The 17,890-nt window shown below is 49.7% G+C and overlaps 1 long non-coding RNA gene across 1 annotated transcript; it reads right to left on the bottom strand.

Annotated features, from left to right (window-relative positions):
• Positions 1–955: 955 nt before the first annotated feature.
• LOC134943341 (uncharacterized) lies at positions 956–17,838 on the bottom strand. Its single transcript, XR_010181479.1, has 3 exons — positions 17,756–17,838; positions 3,375–3,503; positions 956–2,475 (listed from the first exon to the last, which is right to left on the bottom strand). It is a non-coding gene; the product is annotated as an uncharacterized LOC134943341 (long non-coding RNA).
• Positions 17,839–17,890: the final 52 nt, after the last annotated feature.

The following is a 17,890-nucleotide window of genomic DNA, read 5'->3' as shown; positions in this document are numbered from 1 at the left end:
AGGGCAAAACAAGGGCAATAGCAGCGAGTAAAGCATAATAACTTATTGTCTAATCCCCCCCACAAAAAAAAGTTTTGAAGAAGTTTAATTCTTAAAAAAAAGCATACAGTATTAGCAACCATCCTATATATGACGCAGCATGGCCAACTACATGCACATAAGCTTCAGGCCAAAACCTCTGAGTGCAATCCTAAAGCTCACACATTTGCAATTCAATAACAGTTAAAGTATTCATAGGCAAACAAGAGTTAAGCAATGAAAGTGAAAGGATACAGTTGTTATTTGCCCTGAGAAACGTCTGCCAAACTTGTAAGTGTGTGATTGGTCCCAACCTCGCTCTTTTCCCGGTATGCGGCATTACCAAAAAGAAGCAGGAGCTTTGAGTCTGTTGGGTCTCTGGTGTCTCTCAGCTTCGTCTTTCTTATTAAATATTTCTACAATTGCCATCAGGGCCAGAATGGGCCACAAGCGCAATCCCTGGTGGGCACCCCTGCCTGAGGGTCCCACTCCCTCCTCTAGTGATCAGTAACGTGGGGGAGCAGGAACACAGATGAACTTGGGTGCTTGCTTTGTTTACATGGAAATTACAAAAAGATTTGCCCTCTTGCCAATCAAAGTGGGTGGTCCTGAAACACCCCTGCTCCCTCCTTTATAAAGGGGCCCTGTTCTTTGCATGTCCTCTCTAGTAGTTGTCCAAGTCCCTCTGTAGTGGCTGGCCACACCCCCTTTGGTGACTGACTACACCCCTTAAGCTTAGCCCCTACTGCTGCATTCCCTGGTGGGCCTTTCGAGACCCAGTCCAACACTGCTTGTCATCCAGGATCAGATAGCAGCCATCTGCTGCACAGGAGATAAGGTTCTGCAGTAGCTCAGGAGATGGCAGTAAATATAAACGCATCAAGCTGACTCAAATAACCTATTTCTATATTACACAAAGAATAACTTAATAGGAATATCGATGCATACAGTATATTCTTCATCTTATTTCAAAAACATATATTGGTTGAATGACATTGGGGGTCATTCTGACCCGATTGCATGCTGCAGTTTATCGCAGCGGTGCGATTGGGTCAGAACTGCACATGCGTCGGTGCCACAGTGCGCCGGCGCATGCCAGACAGCCAAAGGCCGTAGCTGCGGTACAATCGCCTCTGCCTGATTGCCAGTCAGAGGTGGTCGTTAAGGGGGGGGGACGAAACGGCGGAATTTCGTGGGACCGGTCCGGCCAACGCAGGCGTGGCTGGACCGTGCGTGGGGTGGGGGGGGGGGGGGAGGGGCGGGCTGCAGTGGCTGTGTGACATCACACACAGCCACTTCGGGCCTGGGAATGACGGGGCCGGGAGCTACTCCTAAAGTGCAAAAGCACCGTCTCCCCGCATGTCTATGGACATGATCGGAGCCCTGCAAAATTTGGCAGGGCTACGATCAACTCGGAATGACCCCCATTGTCACCATTATCACACTTTATATTATTATTGCATTAACAGCTCTACCCTCAGTGCCTTCAGTATCGTAGTCAATATAAAGATTATTGCTTACCTCCCATTAACATCTGTGGGGTAAATTTAATAAGATGGGAGTTCTAGTTAAGATTCTACCTCTCATTTATCTAGCACCGTCTAGAAGATAATACCTGGAATCTGATTGGTTGCTATGGACAACATCCCATCTTAAATAGAACTCCCATCTTAGTAAATTTACACCTATGTGTCCTATCCATGCATCATATAATGTAACACTATTCTTCTAATGGTCTTCTGCTGTTGTGGGGTGGACCGGGGTCAGGTGGTGATCTTCCTAGGGCCAGATACCTGGCAGCAGCGTACACTGTAGGTCTACTACCGCCAGCAGGTCTCCAGTTTTCAGAACTCAAAGGCTTGGATAGATATTATGTGGCTTTGTTCCAAATACATCGTTACTTGCTATTTTTTTGCTTTACTCCCAAATCAGAACCAGGTCCATAGTTTGTGCCTCATGATGTGTTGCTGTTGTATGGCTTAACCACAAAACGCTTAATGTTATGCATTTGCTCTATCACCATTGAAGACAAGGCCGGTATCAATGTATCTGACACATTGACATTAAATAACGGGGGTACAGCTAGACCAGTCCTTTCTTTGTTGATGAACAGAGGTCCTGCAAAATATAAACTTTGTCCAAACGGAGTGTTCACCTGCCAATAGGAGCAGACAGAATCCCAAGCGACGGTGTATTTTTCATTGTTAGATGGGAAAACCCAGGTTTGGATGCCAGAGTCCCCTTTTTGAAGTCCCCAGTCCTTAGGAGGAGTATCTGAACTGTATGCATGGTTAATGCGCTCCCATATGATCTTCAGAGGCCAACATGCTTCCCAGAACTCTGGCATCATTATTACATCCATGTTTCTATGGACAATTAATTACACACCGGTTCTTCTTTCCACGGGGTCACTGGAAGTGTAGGCTCAAATGCTGTGCTGTCCTCAGCCAGATAAATCTGCAACAGAAGATAATTATGGATACATAATATTACATTGAACACACTGGGCCTGGATAAGAGCAGCTGACACGGATGTACACATATTGGGCCTAATTCAGATCTGATCGTAGACGTGCTAAATTTAGCACATCTACGATCAGTTTGTCTGACATGCGGGGGGACACCCAGCACAGGGCTGGTCCGCCTTGCATGTCAGGCCCTTATCCCCCCCCCCCCCCATGCAAGCATACAAAAGCATCGCAGAGTGGCCTTTGCACCCGCTTAGCCATGCAGCCGCCGCAGCCTACCCCTAGAACGCCGTTGGCGGGGCGCAGTCCGGACAATGCAGGCATGTCCGTACCATGTCTGGACCGCGCCCTGCCAACAGCATTCTATCGCCATTGGTACGCCCCCTCCTACCACGCGACCGCCTCTGCCTGTCAATCAGGCAGAGGCGATCGCAGCCCTGAGATACTTTAAGCATCTCACTGGGCTCCCAGGATGTGTGCACGTGCAGTGCAGGCGCACTCCACAAAGGAATTCAGACTGCGATTGCTGCCGCTGAATTACCCCCAATGAGTGATTTTTTTAAAGTGTGTGTATACGTGAAAATGTGTTAGAACCCCTACGGCACATGTGTCATCCTGAGTGTGCACATAAAGTGCTGCTGCTATCAGGAAAGGTGGGATCAGGAATGTTGCAGTAAAGTGATGGGTGGTGACTGGGAGGGGGCTAGTAATGCAGGAAAAAATGGTAATATCAGTGGTTGTGTTATGGAAGTGATGGTAGCATGCTAATGCAACCGGCTGCATTCCCCGACGCACAGCCGCAGCCATAGGAGGCTGCGAGACGTCATTTGCCATAGGGCTGGTGTAGGTTTCGATGATGGTGTACAAGGACACACCAATCGGTATTACCTCATGCACGGGCACTAACAGTGGCCGTCTCAGTTCTTGCACATTTGGGAGCACGGATGTACAGCAGGGAAATAGTTTGTAGCGCCAATAGATGCAGCTGTGTGCCAATCAGAATCAGCCTCATTTGATCTGTGGGACAAATAATAAGAATTTACTCACCGGTAATTCTATTTCTCGTAGTCCGTAGTGGATGCTGGGGACTCCGTAAGTACCATGGGGAAAAGCGGCTCCGCAGGAGACTGGGCACAAATAGAAAGCTTTAGGACTACCTGGTGTGCACTGGCTCCTCCCCCTATGACCCTCCTCCAAGCCTCAGTTAGGACACTGTGCCCGGAAGAGCTGACACAATAAGGAAGGATTTTGAATCCCGGGTAAGACTCATACCAGCCACACCAATCACACCGTACAACTGGTGATATGAAACCCAGTTAACAGCATGACACAGAGGAGCCTCTGAATAGATGGCTCACAACAATAACCCGATTAGTTAACGATAATTATGTACAAGTATTGCAGACAATCCGCACTTGGGATGGGCGCCCAGCATCCACTACGGACTACGAGAAATAGAATTACCGGTGAGTAAATTCTTATTTTCTCTGACGTCCTAGTGGATGCTGGGGACTCCGTAAGGACCATGGGGATTATACCAAAGCTCCCAAACGGGCGGGAGAGTGCGGATGATTCTGCAGCACCGAATGAGAAAACTCAAGGTCCTCCTCAGCCAGGGTGTCAAATTTGTAAAATTTTACAAAGGTATTTGACCCTGACCAAGTTGCAGCTCGGCAAAGTTGTAAAGCCGAGACCCCTCGGGCAGCCGCCCAAGATGAGCCCACCTTCCTTGTGGAGTGGGCTTTTACAGATTTTGGATGTGGCAGTCCTGCCACAGAATGCGCAAGCTGAATTGTACTACAAATCCAGCGAGCAATAGTCTGCTTAGAAGCAGGAGAACCCAGCTTGTTGGGTGCATACAGGATAAACAGCGAGTCAGATTTTCTGACTCCAGCCGTCCTGGAAACATATATTTTTAGGGCCCTGACAACGTCCAGCAACTTGGAGTTCTCCAAGTCCTTCGTAGCCGCAGGCACCACAATAGGTTTGTTCAGGTGAAACGCTGAAACCACCTTAAGGAGAAACTGAGGACGAGTCCTCAATTCTGCCCTGTCCGTATGAAAAATCAGATAAGGGCTTTTACAGGATAAAGCCGCCAATTCTGACACACGCCTGGCCGAAGCCAGGGCCAACAGCATGACCACTTTCCACGTGAGATATTTTAAATCCACAGTTTTAAGTGGTTCAAACCAATGTGATTTGAGGAACCCCAAAACTACATTGAGATCCCAAGGTGCCACTGGAGGCACAAAAGGAGGCTGTATATGCAGCACTCCCTTGACAAACGTCTGAACTTCAGGAACTGAAGCCAGTTCTTTCTGGAAGAAAATCGACAGGGCCGAAATCTGAACCTTAATGGATCCCAATATGAGGCCCATAGACACTCCTGTTTGCAGGAAATGCAGGAATCGACCCAGTTGAAATTCCTCCGTCGGGGCCTTCCTGGCCTCACAGCACGCAACATATTTTCGCCAAATGCGGTGATAATGCTTTGCGGTTACATCCTTCCTGGCTTTGATCAGGGTAGGGATGACTTCCTCCGGAATGCCTTTTTCCTTCAGGATCCGGCGTTCAACCGCCATGCCGTCAAATGCAGCCATGGTAAGTCTTGGAACAGACAGGGTCCCTGCTGGAGCAGGTCCCGTCTTAGAGGTAGAGGCCATGGGTCCTCTTTGAGCATCTCTTGAAGTTCCGGGTACCAAGCCCTTCATGGCCAATCCGGAGCCACGAGTATAGTTCTTACTCCTCTCCGTCTTATAATTCTCAGTACCTTGGGTATGAGAGGCAAAGGAGGGAACACATAAACCGACTGGTACACCCACGGCGTCACCAGAGCGTCCACGGCTATCGCCTGAGGGTCCCTTGACCTGGCGCAATATCTTTTTAGTTTTTTGTTGAGGCGGGACGCCATCATGTCCACCTTTGGTTGTTCCCAACGGTTTACAATCATGTGGAAGACTTCGGGGTGAAGTCCCCACTCTCCCGGGTGGAGGTCGTGCCTGCTGAGGAAGTCTGCTTCCCAGTTGTCCACTCCCGGAATAAACACTGCTGACAGTGCTATCACATGATTTTCCGCCCATCGGAGAATCCTTGCAGCTTCTGCCATCGCCCTCCTGCTTCTTGTGCCGCCCTGTCTGTTTACGTGGGCGACCACCGTGATGTTGTCTGATTGGATCAGTACCGGCTGGTTCTGAAGCAGGGGCCTTGCTTGACTTAGGGCATTGTAAATGGCCCTTAGCTCCAGAATATTTATGTGAAGCGAAATTTCCTTGGAAATTTCTTCCCTGTGTGACTGCACCCCAGCCCCGAAGGCTGGCATCCGTGAACACCAGGACCCAGTCCTGTATTCCGAATCTGCGGCCCGCTAGTAGATGAGCCCTCTGCAGCCACCACAGCAGCGACACCCTGTTTCTTGCTGACAGGGTTATCCGCTGTTGTATCTGTAGATGGGACCCGGACCATTTGTCCCACAGGTCCCACTGGAACGTCCTTGCGTGGAACCTTCCGAATGGAATTATGCTTCGTACGAAGCTACCATTTTTCCCAGGACTCGTGTGCATTGATGTACCGACACCTGTCCTGGTTTTAGGATGTCTCTGACTAGAGATGACAACTCCTCGGCTTTTTCCACTGGAAGAAACACTCTTTTCTGGTCTGTGTCCAGAATCATTCCCAGGAACAGAAGACGCGTCGTCGGGACCAGCTGTGACTTTGGAATATTGAGAATCCAGCCGTGCTGTTGTAGCACTTCCCGAGAGAGTGCTACCCCCACTACCTACTGTTCTTTGGACCTCGCCTTTATCAGGAGATCATTTAAGTACGGGATAACAAAAACTTCCTTCTTGCGAAGGAGTATCATCATTTTGGTCATTACCTTGGTAAAGACCTTCGGTGCCGTGGACAACTCCAACGGCAGCGTCTGGAACTGATAGTGACAGTCCTGTACCACACCTCTGAGGTACTCCTGGTGAGGAGGGTAAATGGGGACATGCAGGTACGCATTCCTGATGTCCAGGGAGACCCTGTAATCCCCCTCGTCCAGGCTCGTAATAACCGCCCTGAGTGATTCCATCTTGAACTTGAATCTTCTGATATAAAAAATTCAAGTATTTTAATTTTAAGATGGGTCTCACCGAACCGTTCTGTTTCGGTACCACAACCATTGTGGAATAGTAACCCCTTCCTTGCTGAAGGAGGGGCACCTTGACAATCACTTGTTGTGATTATAGTGTTGAATAGCCATCAACACCGCCTCCCTGGCAGAGGGAGGTGCCGGTAAGGCAGATTTTAGGAAACAGCGGGGGGAAGAACGTCTCGAACTCCAGCCTGTACCCCTGAGATACTACTTGAAGGACCCAGGGATCAATGTGAGAGAGCCCACTGGGCGCTGAAATTTCTGAGACGGGCCCCCACCGTACCCTGGTCCGCCTGAGCAGCCCCAGCGTCATGCTGTGGGCTCACCGGAGGCAGGGAGGACTTCTGCTCTTGGGAACTAGCTGTGTGCTGCAGCTTTTTCCTCTACCTTTGCCTCTCGGCAAAAAGGATGAGCCCTCTTGCTTTTCTGGGGTCGAAAGGACTGTACTTGATGATACGGTGCTTTCTTTTGTTGTGGGATAACCTGTGGCAACAAAGTCGATTTCCCAGCAGTAGCTGTGGAAAGGAGGTCTGAAAAAACCATCCCCAAACAGTTTTACCCCCTTATAGGGCAAACTTCCATGTGCCGATTCAAGTTGGCATCGCCTGACCATTGCCGAGTCCATAACACCCGTCTGGCGGCAATGGACCCAGCGCTTATTTTTGATGCCAGCCGGCCAATATCCCTATGTGCATCACGCATGTATAAGACCACGTCTTTTATATGCTCTATTGTCAGCAAAATATTGTCCCTATCCATAGTTATTTTCCGACAGGGAATCTGACCACGCAGCGGGAGCACTGCACAACCATGCCGAAGCAATGGCTTGTCGCAATATAATGCCCGAGTGTGTGACTATATCTTTTAGGGTAACCTCCTGCTTTCTATCAGCAGGTTCCTTCAGGGCGGCCGTATCCGGAGACGGTAGTGCCACCTTTTCTGATAAGCGTGTAAGCGCTGTATCTACCCTATGGGGTGTTTCCCCACGTGACCTATCCTCTGGCGGGAAAGGGTACGCTGCCAATAACCGTTTAGAAATGATCAATTTCCTACCGGGGGAAGACCACGCTTCCTCACACACCTCATTTAATTCCTCAGATGCAGGAAAAACTACTAATAGTTTTCTCTCACCAAACACAATACCCTTTTATGTGGTACCTGGGGTATTATCATAAATGTGTAATACATTTTTCATTGCCTCAATCATGTAACGGGTGGACCTATTTGGAGGGTACGCTAGTCTCATCGTCGTCGACACTGGAGTCGGTATCCGTGTCGACATCTGTGTCTGCCATCTGAGGTAGCGGGCGTTTTTAGAGCCCCCTATGACATTTGAGACGCTGGAACAGGCCCAAGCTGAGTGGCCGGCTGTTCTGTGTCGTCGACCTTTTGTGTAAGGAGTTGACACTTTCACGTAATCCTTCCATAAGTCCAACCACACCGGTGTCGACCCCGCAGGGGGTGACAACATATTTACAGGCATTCGCTCCGCCTCCAAATCATTATCCTCCACATACATGTCGACACAGCCGTACTGACACACAGCACACACACAGGGAATGCTCTGACAGAGGACAGGACCCCACAAAGCCCTTTGGGGAGACAGAGTGAGAGTATGCCAGCACACACCAGGGCGCTATATGTCACAGGGATATCACCTATAAAAAGTGTTTTCCCTTATAGCTGCATATATATATTGTATACTGCGCCTAAAAAGTGCCCCCACTCTCTTTTTAACCCTTTCTGTAGTGTATTAACTGCAGGGGAGAGCCAGGGAGCTTCCCTCCAACGGAGCTGTGAGGGAAAAATGGCGCCAGTGTGCTGAGGGAGATAGCTCCGCCCCTTTTTCATTGACTTTTCTCCCGCATTTTTATGGATTCTGGCAGGGGTTAAAAAGCACCTATATAGCCTCTGGGGCTATATGTGGTGCCAGTTTGCCAGCCAAGGTGTCAGTATTGCTGCTCAGGGCGCCCCCCCCCCCCAGCGCCCTGCACCCATCAGTGACCGCAGTGTGAGGTGTGCATGAGGAGCAATGGCGCACAGCTGCAGTGCTGTGCGCTACCTTGGTGAAGACTGATGTCTTCTGCCGCCGATTTTCTGGACCACTTCTTGCTTCTGGCTCTGTAAGGGGGCCGGCGGCGCGGCTCCGGGACCGGACTCCGAGGCTGGGCCTGTGTTCGATCCCTCTGGAGCTAATGGTGTCCAGTAGCCTAAGAAGCCCAAGCTGGCTGCAAGCAGGCAGGTTCGCTTCTTCTCCCCTTAGTCCCTCGTAGCAGTGAGCCTGTTGCCAGCAGGTCTCACTGAAAATAAAAAACCTAAACTAACTTTCTTTCTAAGAAGCTCAGGAGAGCCCCGTAGTTTGCACCCTTCTCGGCCGGGCACAAAAATCTAACTGAGGCTTGGAGGAGGGTCATAGGGGGAGGAGCCAGTGCACACCAGGTAGTCCTAAAGCTTTCTATTTGTGCCCAGTCTCCTGCGGAGCCGCTATTCCCCATGGTCCTTACGGAGTCCCCAGCATCCACTAGGACGTCAGAGAAATGTAAGTGGTCACATTTCTGTCATAAGTAGGGTCGTGTCTGTCTTTCTGTCCCACTCATGGTTATAGTCTCTGGTTGATGGGTTAGCTGAATGTATCCTCATCTGCATAATTGGTCAATGACTAAGGTTACAGAAGTAATACTGTATAACAGATCATCCAACAGTTGTTAGGTGATAGTTAATGGATAATCTCAGATACACAAGATGTCACCTGCATCACATAAGTTAACATCTTGCAGTGAGGAGATGTAGTAAAAACTTTCCTGAAAGAGAAACCTCAGAATTTCATGGTGCTCTCCCATGGTATCCGGACTCCAGGTCGACAGCACAAAGGTCGACACACTTTAGGTCAACGCCAATTGGTCGACACGCCTTAGGTCGACATGGACAAAAGGTCGACATGGACAAAAGGTCGACATGGACAAGGTCGACATGGACAAAAGGTCGACATGAGTTTTTCACGATTTTTTTCTTTTTTTGAATCTTTTCATACTTAACGATCCACGTGGACTACGATTGGAACGGTAAAGTGTGCCGAGCGAAGCGGTAGCGGAGCGAAGGCACCATGCCCGAAGCATGGCAAGCGAGCCATGTGAGGGGACGCTGTGCACTAATTGGGGTTCCCGGTAACTCTACGAAGGAAACGACACCCAAAAAACATAAAAAACTCATGTCGACCTTGTTCCTGTCGACCTTTTGTCCATGTTGACCTTTTGTCCATGTCGACCTACGGTGTGTCGACCAATTGGTGTCAACCTAAAGTGTGTCGACCTTTGTGCTGTCGACCCACAGTCCCAGACCCCTCTCCCATATGCAGTCTTTTCATGTATATGTCAAACATTAAATTGTTCCGTCCCCCTAAGGCAGTGATTTTCAACCTTTTTTGACTCGCGGCACACTTAACAAGACGTTGCCAAGGCACGCTTTCTGCCTCCAACGGGAAAAAAAACAAAAAACATACACACTGGCCCCCACAGATTTCAAGATCGGTGGCCCCCACAGTTAACAAACACATTGGCCCCCAGTTATTGAACACATTGGCCCCCATTATCAAATACATTGCCCCCCACAGATATAAATCAAACACACTGCCCCCCCTCCCCTGTAATAGTAAACACTCCCCCCCCTCCCCTGTAATAGTACACACTGCCCCCCTCCCCTGTAATAGTACACACTGCCCCCCCCTCCCCTGTAATAGTACACACTGCTCCCCCTCCCCTGTAATAGTACACACTGCCTCCGCTCCCCTGTAATAGTACACACTGCCCCCCTCCCCTGTAATAGTACACACTGCCCCCCCTCCCCTGTAATAGTACACACTGCCCCCCCTCCCCTGTAATAGTACAAACTGCCTCCGCTCCCCTGTAATAGTACACACTGCCCCCCTCCCCTGTAATAGAACACACTGCCCCCAAGGTAATGGTAACCTGCAGTCCTGTTTATTCTTGGTCCGCAGGCAGCACACACCAGCAGGCGGGCGGGAATGAGGTGTGGCGTGTGTGACCTATGTGTCACAGCACGTCACCATAGGTCATAGCCAAGTCGCGGAAGTGCTGAATACGCTGCCTGAGCCCGACGGCAGACGGACCTAGGTATCTCTGGGAGGACGAGGGCGGCAGCGGAGCACTGTTGGCTGTAAGCGGGCGGGCGGCATAGCACTGTGTAAACCATGTCTGGTGGGTGGCAGGCGGCGGGCTGCGGCACACCTGACAACCGCTGGCGGCACACTAGTGTGCCGCGGCACAGCGGTTGAAAAACGCTGCCCTAAGGGGTCCCATATGTGTATTGGAGATGTGTTCCTGCAGATATACTCCTTACTACATGTGAGCAGGTGCGCCTTGCTGCCTGCGCCAAGCAATCACAGACTTGTTTGATCCCACAGGATCTGGGCCAATAGGGCATTGCCTTTTACCATCAGTAACCACCTGTTACTGACTCCACCCACTGCACATTCCTGCCACCACCAGGTTCCTTCGATTGGCACTTGGAACTGCTCCTGATGCATATGCACTGGTGTCGACTGGTCCCCACTGGTCAGTCACCATGGACCAGGTCCTGCATGGTAGCTGGCAGAAGGCGGAGATGCTGGGACTCACTCCAGGACAGTCGGAGAATGGAATAGTATTTTGCACAATTCTGCTGGTTGCAGGATATAGATGCACTATAGGCAAGATGTTTATTGCTCAAAAAATCTTAACAAACACCCATTCCCTTTGTAGGTATTGCTTGGGGGGTATATTAGCATACAGATGTTCACAGCAGTACAACTCTTCTTGATGTCATAGAAGGTATACATAAAACCAGGCTCGCAGGCCTCCTTTTTATCCTAATTCAATACACAATACCACATGGGGTAGGTCCTCCCTGTGGTTGTTACCCAATCAACTTAAGTGCATGTTGCATGCATGCCTTGTGCATGTACACATTTATCATTGTCCTGAATGGACAGTAGGCAGTAGTCACTCCTCTGTGCTTAAGCCCACCTGGGATAATAGTCACAACACATGTGCCAGCATGTCTGGAGTGAGGGAAAAGGTCCTTCCAAAATTGACTTCCAGGATGCTGCTAAGGGACCCAGCTCACCATTTCTAACCTGAATCCGAGCTCCAAGGTGCGCATCTAAGTTCCGCTGGCAGAGTTTTCTGGCCATAAAGGAGAAGCTACCTTCCCATGCCCCTTGCACGGAGGAGGCTGCATGGGAAGGCATTCCATTTCCCTGGGAGGGCCCAGCAGCCCAGAGAGCTCTGGATTACCCCTAGCCCACCAGGAAACAATGCAGATGTATTTTATTTTATTGCCACATATTTAAAACAAATTATATATTTGCATTTATTCAGGGCTTAGCACTGGGATTCACTTACATAACCCTGCAGCCTGGGAGTGCTGGAGCTCTCCATTTGCACTTCCCCAGGTGCAGCACACCTGGGTTTAACTTATCCCATTGCAACCTGAGCAGCACAGCCACAGTCCGGGCTGTGAGTGCTCCTTGCTTTCCAGTCTCTGCACTAGTGGTATGCATAGGCGTGCGCAGCACATTTTATTAGGGGGTGCACCGTCGGAGGGGTGTGTCTAACAAAGCCTTTTGGGCGTGTCTAGCATCATTTATTGACATCAACACAATATAAAATATCCACCCTTGTGCCAATCCTAATAAAGCAGATGTATTGTCAGATGTTGTGGTGTGCACCAAACAAACACCCCTGATGGCAGGCACTGCAATTACACTACTCCTCCGCAGCCAGGTCTGGCTCCCCCTCTCTTTCCCCTGCAAGCTGCAGCAGCTTACTTACAAGTCAATCACTCACTGACACTGACAGTAGCAGACTACTTACTGCTGCTGCTGGAAAAACGAGTGACGTGTCAATGCTGCTGCCGGCCGCCTGCCAGTATTGAATTTGTCTTCCTAAGAGGAATACTGGCTGCATGCTGCTCCTCATCAATGGCTGACGTTGGCATAGCATAGAAGGAGAGATGTGGGCATGTGGCGGGTGTGACGGGTGGGTGGTGGCATCCTTTAATAACCCAGTCGTCTGGTCAGTAATGCAGGACGCTGACAGGGTGCCGCGCAGAGGGGACAGTAATCTGTCTGCTCGGTGATCGTTGCATCAGGCATGTGAGATCGAGGTGCCAGACATTAGGGGGTGCCTGTGCGCACCAGAAACTCCCTCCTGCGCACACCTATGGTGGTATGGGAAGCTGGCTCTTCTCATCTCCCAGTGTGCGGCCACTCAGCCCTGTAATGCTGGGGCAGCAGGAGCAAAACTACCGGCCCCCAGCGGCTCATTTTACACAGTCCCCCAGATTAGCATACCAGGGGTTAACTGGCACTGCACTGGGTGCCAGAGGTCCTGCCTCCCCCAAGCGAGAAGCTTCCCGGTGTAGCACACTGGTGGTTAACTGCCCAAATAGCCGCACTGTGTGCCGGCTGTACCGGTCGGCTCTGCTATCCCTTACAGCCCTACAGGCCAGGAAAATTGTCCCAGCTGCAGCAGCGGCACTTTGTTACCTAGTCCCCTGGTGCAGCAGAAAACATCTATTCTTTCCGGCTCTGGGACTCAGGGTCGACAGCAAAAAGGTCGACACACCTTAGGTCGCCACCAATTGGTCGACACACCTTAGGTCGACATGGACAGAAGGTCGACAGGAACAAGGTCGACATGGAAAAAGGTCGACATGAGTTTTTTATGTTTTTTTGGTGTCGTTTTCTTCGTAGAGTGACCGGGAACCCTAATTAGTGCACCGCGTCCCCTCGCATGGCTCGCTTCGCTCGCCATGCTTTGGGCATGGTGCCTTCGCTTCGCTCGGCACAGATTACCGTTCCAATCGTAGTCCACGTGGATCGTTAAGTATGAAAAGGTTCCAAAAAAAGAAAAAAATCCTGAAAAACTGATGTTGACCTTTTTCCATGTCGACCTTGTTCATGTCGACCTTTTGTCCATGTCGACCTAATGTGTGTCGACCAATTGGCATCGACCTAAGGTGTGTCGACCTTTTTGCTGTTGACCTGGAGTCCGGATACCATTCTTTCCACACTTATAGAATCATTTTATTTTGGCACTTTGTTGTGTGAGCCAATTTAGTTTTTTGGGAGATATATTGACCGGATATTCTTCAATACTTTTAAGATGACTCGGTGTTAAATACATTTTTAAGAGACTTGTTTCTACAGAAAAAAAGAGGGTTCTTTGGGATTAATAATAACCAACAAACTATCCTGTTTTATAATATTATAGTTTTTTATACCATTTCTCTAATATCCGAGTGACAACTATTGTATATTGAGATGAAACATACATCATTATCAGGATCTTTATGTTTACTATATGATTTATTTTTGGAAGACTGTGCCGTCAGCCCTAAGAAACTACTATTGTCCATATGCTTAATTTGCATTGTCCTATGAGAAATATTTGGAACAGGCGAGATATGGTATGCATATATATGGTGACCAGAAGCTTCATGTTTACAGTGTATTATGCCTGAATTAATGTTTAACCTGCTGTATTTGACACAAATTAAATTAAATTTAATGAAATGTGTAGTTAATAGACAATACATCTGTTTTAGCGCTGCTTCCATTGTTTTTTGTATGTATCTATTTTTAGGCGTGACTAACCTAATTCAGGCAGCTGCTTTTATCAGTTTGGAAACACACCCCAATAGCGCCCTTCTAACCATGAGCGGTTCTTGGTGCGGGTAAGCAGTGCCTGTGCCCGGGGCGCAGCGGCCTGGGGGTGCGGCGGCCTGGGGGCATGGCCGCAGTCACCCCGCAGGCACTGCCGCCTACCCGCACCCCGCTCCCCGGCTGCAGCAGACGTCGTGGGCTGTGTGGGCGTCCACTGCAGCCGGCTCCAGTGACAGACACTAGAGGTCATTATTGACCTCTAGTGTCTGTGCGGCGCTGCTATGGGAGAGATGTCATGACGTTTCTCCCATAGAGAGGAGCTGTGGGAGGCCAAACGGAGCAGCAGCAGCGGTTGGTCGGGAAGCAGGAGCGGGGCAGTGGTAAGTATTCTTTATTATTTTTGTGTGTGTTTGTAAGCGGCTACTAACAAAATCTACTGGGGACAAAGCAACAGGAAGCACAGCAACAGAGGGCACAACTACTGGGGGCAAAGCAATACGGGGCACAGCGACGGGTCACAACTACTGGGGGCATTTGTTTCTACAGGTTTAATTTTGGCTATACAACAAATGCAGTGTAACCTGTACAATACCGCAAGATATATCACTGACATAACCTTCCAACATCTTAAGCAGGCAATGCGGGAGTCTCTCGCGTGGCTAAGCCACGCGCAACTAAAAAGGGTGTGTGACCAGATGAGAAGGGGTGTGGCTTTTGTGGGAGTACCACGATCGTGAGCCATGCCCCCGTTTCTGAGGCACTCCCCATTTTTTTAGCCACGCCCCCGTCACTTAGAGGTCATGCCAAGTGCTCTGTGAGCTGCTGGCATGCCCCCAATACTTTCGTGCCCCGTAAATAGACACTGTGCGTATTCACTGCTGCTCTGCTAAGCAGGTCAGCGAGTGACAGGAGTCTCCCAACTGCCCCCTCCCACCGCGGGACACTGACCAACGGCGTTCTAATGAAGTTGGCACGCCACCTCCCGCGACCACTTCTGCCTGTCAATCAGGCACAGGTGATCGCAACCCTGAAATGCTTTTAGCATCTCACCGGGCTCCCGGGGTGCACGTGTGCACTCTGCAAAGGGCTTTAGACTGCGATCACTGCCGCTGCAGTGATCCAGTCTGAATTAGGCCCTCAGACGGGTGATCTGCACATAGCATAGGGCTGGTAAAAGTTACAATGGTGGCGCCTTAAGCCTAGTATACACTAGCCGAGTCCCCGCCGATGCCGATATCGGCATCGGCGGGGATCCGGCAGTGTGCCAGCATCGGTAAGTGCATACACACTTGCCAATGTCAGCGAGGAGGGGAGCAACGGCGGGGGAACAACACTCATGCTGCATCTGCAGCACGTCTGTCATTAATGAGGACCTCCCTCGTCTGTACATGTTCAGACGAGGGAGGGGGTCATTAACAACGTGCGGAAACGCGCATCGTTAACAATAATGAGTGTACACACTAGGCGATATTGTGAACAATGTCGCTCAGAAAGCCCTTTCTGAGCGACATTGTTCACAATATCACCTAGTGTGTGTGGGGCTTAAGAGTACACAAAGCATGATTGTAGCGTCTGTACACACTGAAAGTGAGCGTCTCATTATTGCACATTTGGATGCACGGCTGTACACCAGGGAAATCACAGACGCAACCATAGGTGTGCGCAGGGGGGGTGCCTGGTGCGCACAGGCACCCCCTAATATCTGGCACCCCGATCTCACATGCCTGATGCAGCGATAGCCGAGCAGGCTGGTTACTGTACCCTCTGCACTGCACCCTGTACCCTGTCAGGACTGCAATACTGACGGGACGCCTGGGTTAATCAAGGGTGCCACTGACACCGGCTTTCAAATTCCCAGCTCCACCTCCATGTACAAAAACAGTGCGATGTGACGTGATTATGTCATGCTACTCGCACGCCCACCCATCACACCCGCCACACGCTCACCTCATTCCTTCTATGCTATGCCAATGCCAGCCACTGATGAGGAGCAGCATGCAGCCAGCGTTCCACTTAGGAAGACAAATTCAATACAGGCAGACGGCCGGCAGCAGCATGGACACATCACTCGTTTTTCCAGCAGCGTCAGTACGAGTCTGTGACTGTCAGTGTCAGTTTAGTTACTGACTTGTAAGTAAGCTGCTGCAGCTTGCAGGGGAAAGAGAGGGAGAGCCAGACCAGGCTGAGGAGGAGCAGTGTAATTGCAGTGAGTGCGATCAGGGGTGTTTGTTTGGAGCACCCCACAACATCTGTCAATGCATCTGCTTTATTAGTTTTGGTAGAAAGGTGGATATTTTATATGCGTTGACCATCAATAGATGGTGCTAGACACGCCCAAAAGGCGATGCTAGACACACCCCTCCGACGGTGCACCCCTAATAAAATGTGCTGCGCACGCCAGTGGACGCAACTACAGCAAAAGACACAAGGATGGCCGCAACTGCGTCTGATTCAGAATCAGGCCCTATGAGGAGGGAGTATACCACCACTCTACAGACCCCGCTTCCCATTAGGGCTGCTTCCTGATATTTCCCAGGCTGGTCTTCCATCCCAATCTGCCCCTGGAAACAGGTCCTTTACTCACATACAGTAATAGATCTACAGACAGTCAATTGGTCGACCCCATATAGTCAACATACACAAGGTCGACCAGGTCATAAGATTGACATGAAAAAGGTAGACAGCAGAAAAGGTCAACGGGTACAATAGTTTGACATGAAAATGTGAAGTACAGAAAAGGTCGACACAAGTTTTTTACGTTTTTTGGGATGTCATTTTGTATGTTTCATCACCCGTGACCACAATTAGTGCAAACGTGTACCCTCACACGGGCAGGCTACTTTTTCCAATCATATTCCACGTAGATGGCAAATCAAGCAAAAGTTGACAAATATGTAAAACAAAAAAAAAACTTGTGTCGACCTATTGAACTTGTCGACTATTTACATGTCGGCCTTTTGACCATGTCCACCTATTGCATGTCGACCATATGGGGTCGCCCATATTGACTGTCTAACTGGACAGTGTCTACCATTTAGGCTTTGTACACACAGTGCGATATTTCTATCGATTTTAAATCAAAATCGTAAGAAAATATAGTGCATATTGCACCATATGTATAGTCTGCGGGATCGGCATCGCAAGGAAAAATAGACTGTGCAGGCAGCCCAACATTGACTATAATGGCGGGGCCAGGCTCCGGACACATTGAATAGTCAATGTCAGGCTGTATGGCGCATCTTGTGTACACAGCCTTACTCACATAGCTCCGGTGTCCTACCACATCCCAAATACATTCTTTAGGTTAAATGGTTTCTGAGAGAAAAAAAAAGTGTTTTACTAAGAAATGTAACCGTCCTCTACTTCTTCAGTCCTTTGTCCTCTATAGCGGACCCTCACCCCAAGGTGATATCCTGACCCATCTGTTATCTCTATTAGAGACATATATTAGAAGACATAGATAATGCTTACCGTAATTTTCTCAGGCTCCTACCAGCGCTGGTTTCCTGGTTTCCTGTGGGGTGTGAGGCAGAGACAGGCAACATACTGTTTGGATGAGATGTGAGCAGGAAGTGACAATCAGCAGGGTGCTTAACCCTTTCACTG

This window comes from Pseudophryne corroboree, chromosome 7 (genome assembly GCF_028390025.1).
Source record: "Pseudophryne corroboree isolate aPseCor3 chromosome 7, aPseCor3.hap2, whole genome shotgun sequence".
Taxonomy (NCBI): Eukaryota; Metazoa; Chordata; class Amphibia; order Anura; family Myobatrachidae; genus Pseudophryne; species Pseudophryne corroboree.
Note: the sequence above shows the minus strand (reverse complement) of the source record. Positions and strands in the feature narration are given on the sequence as shown.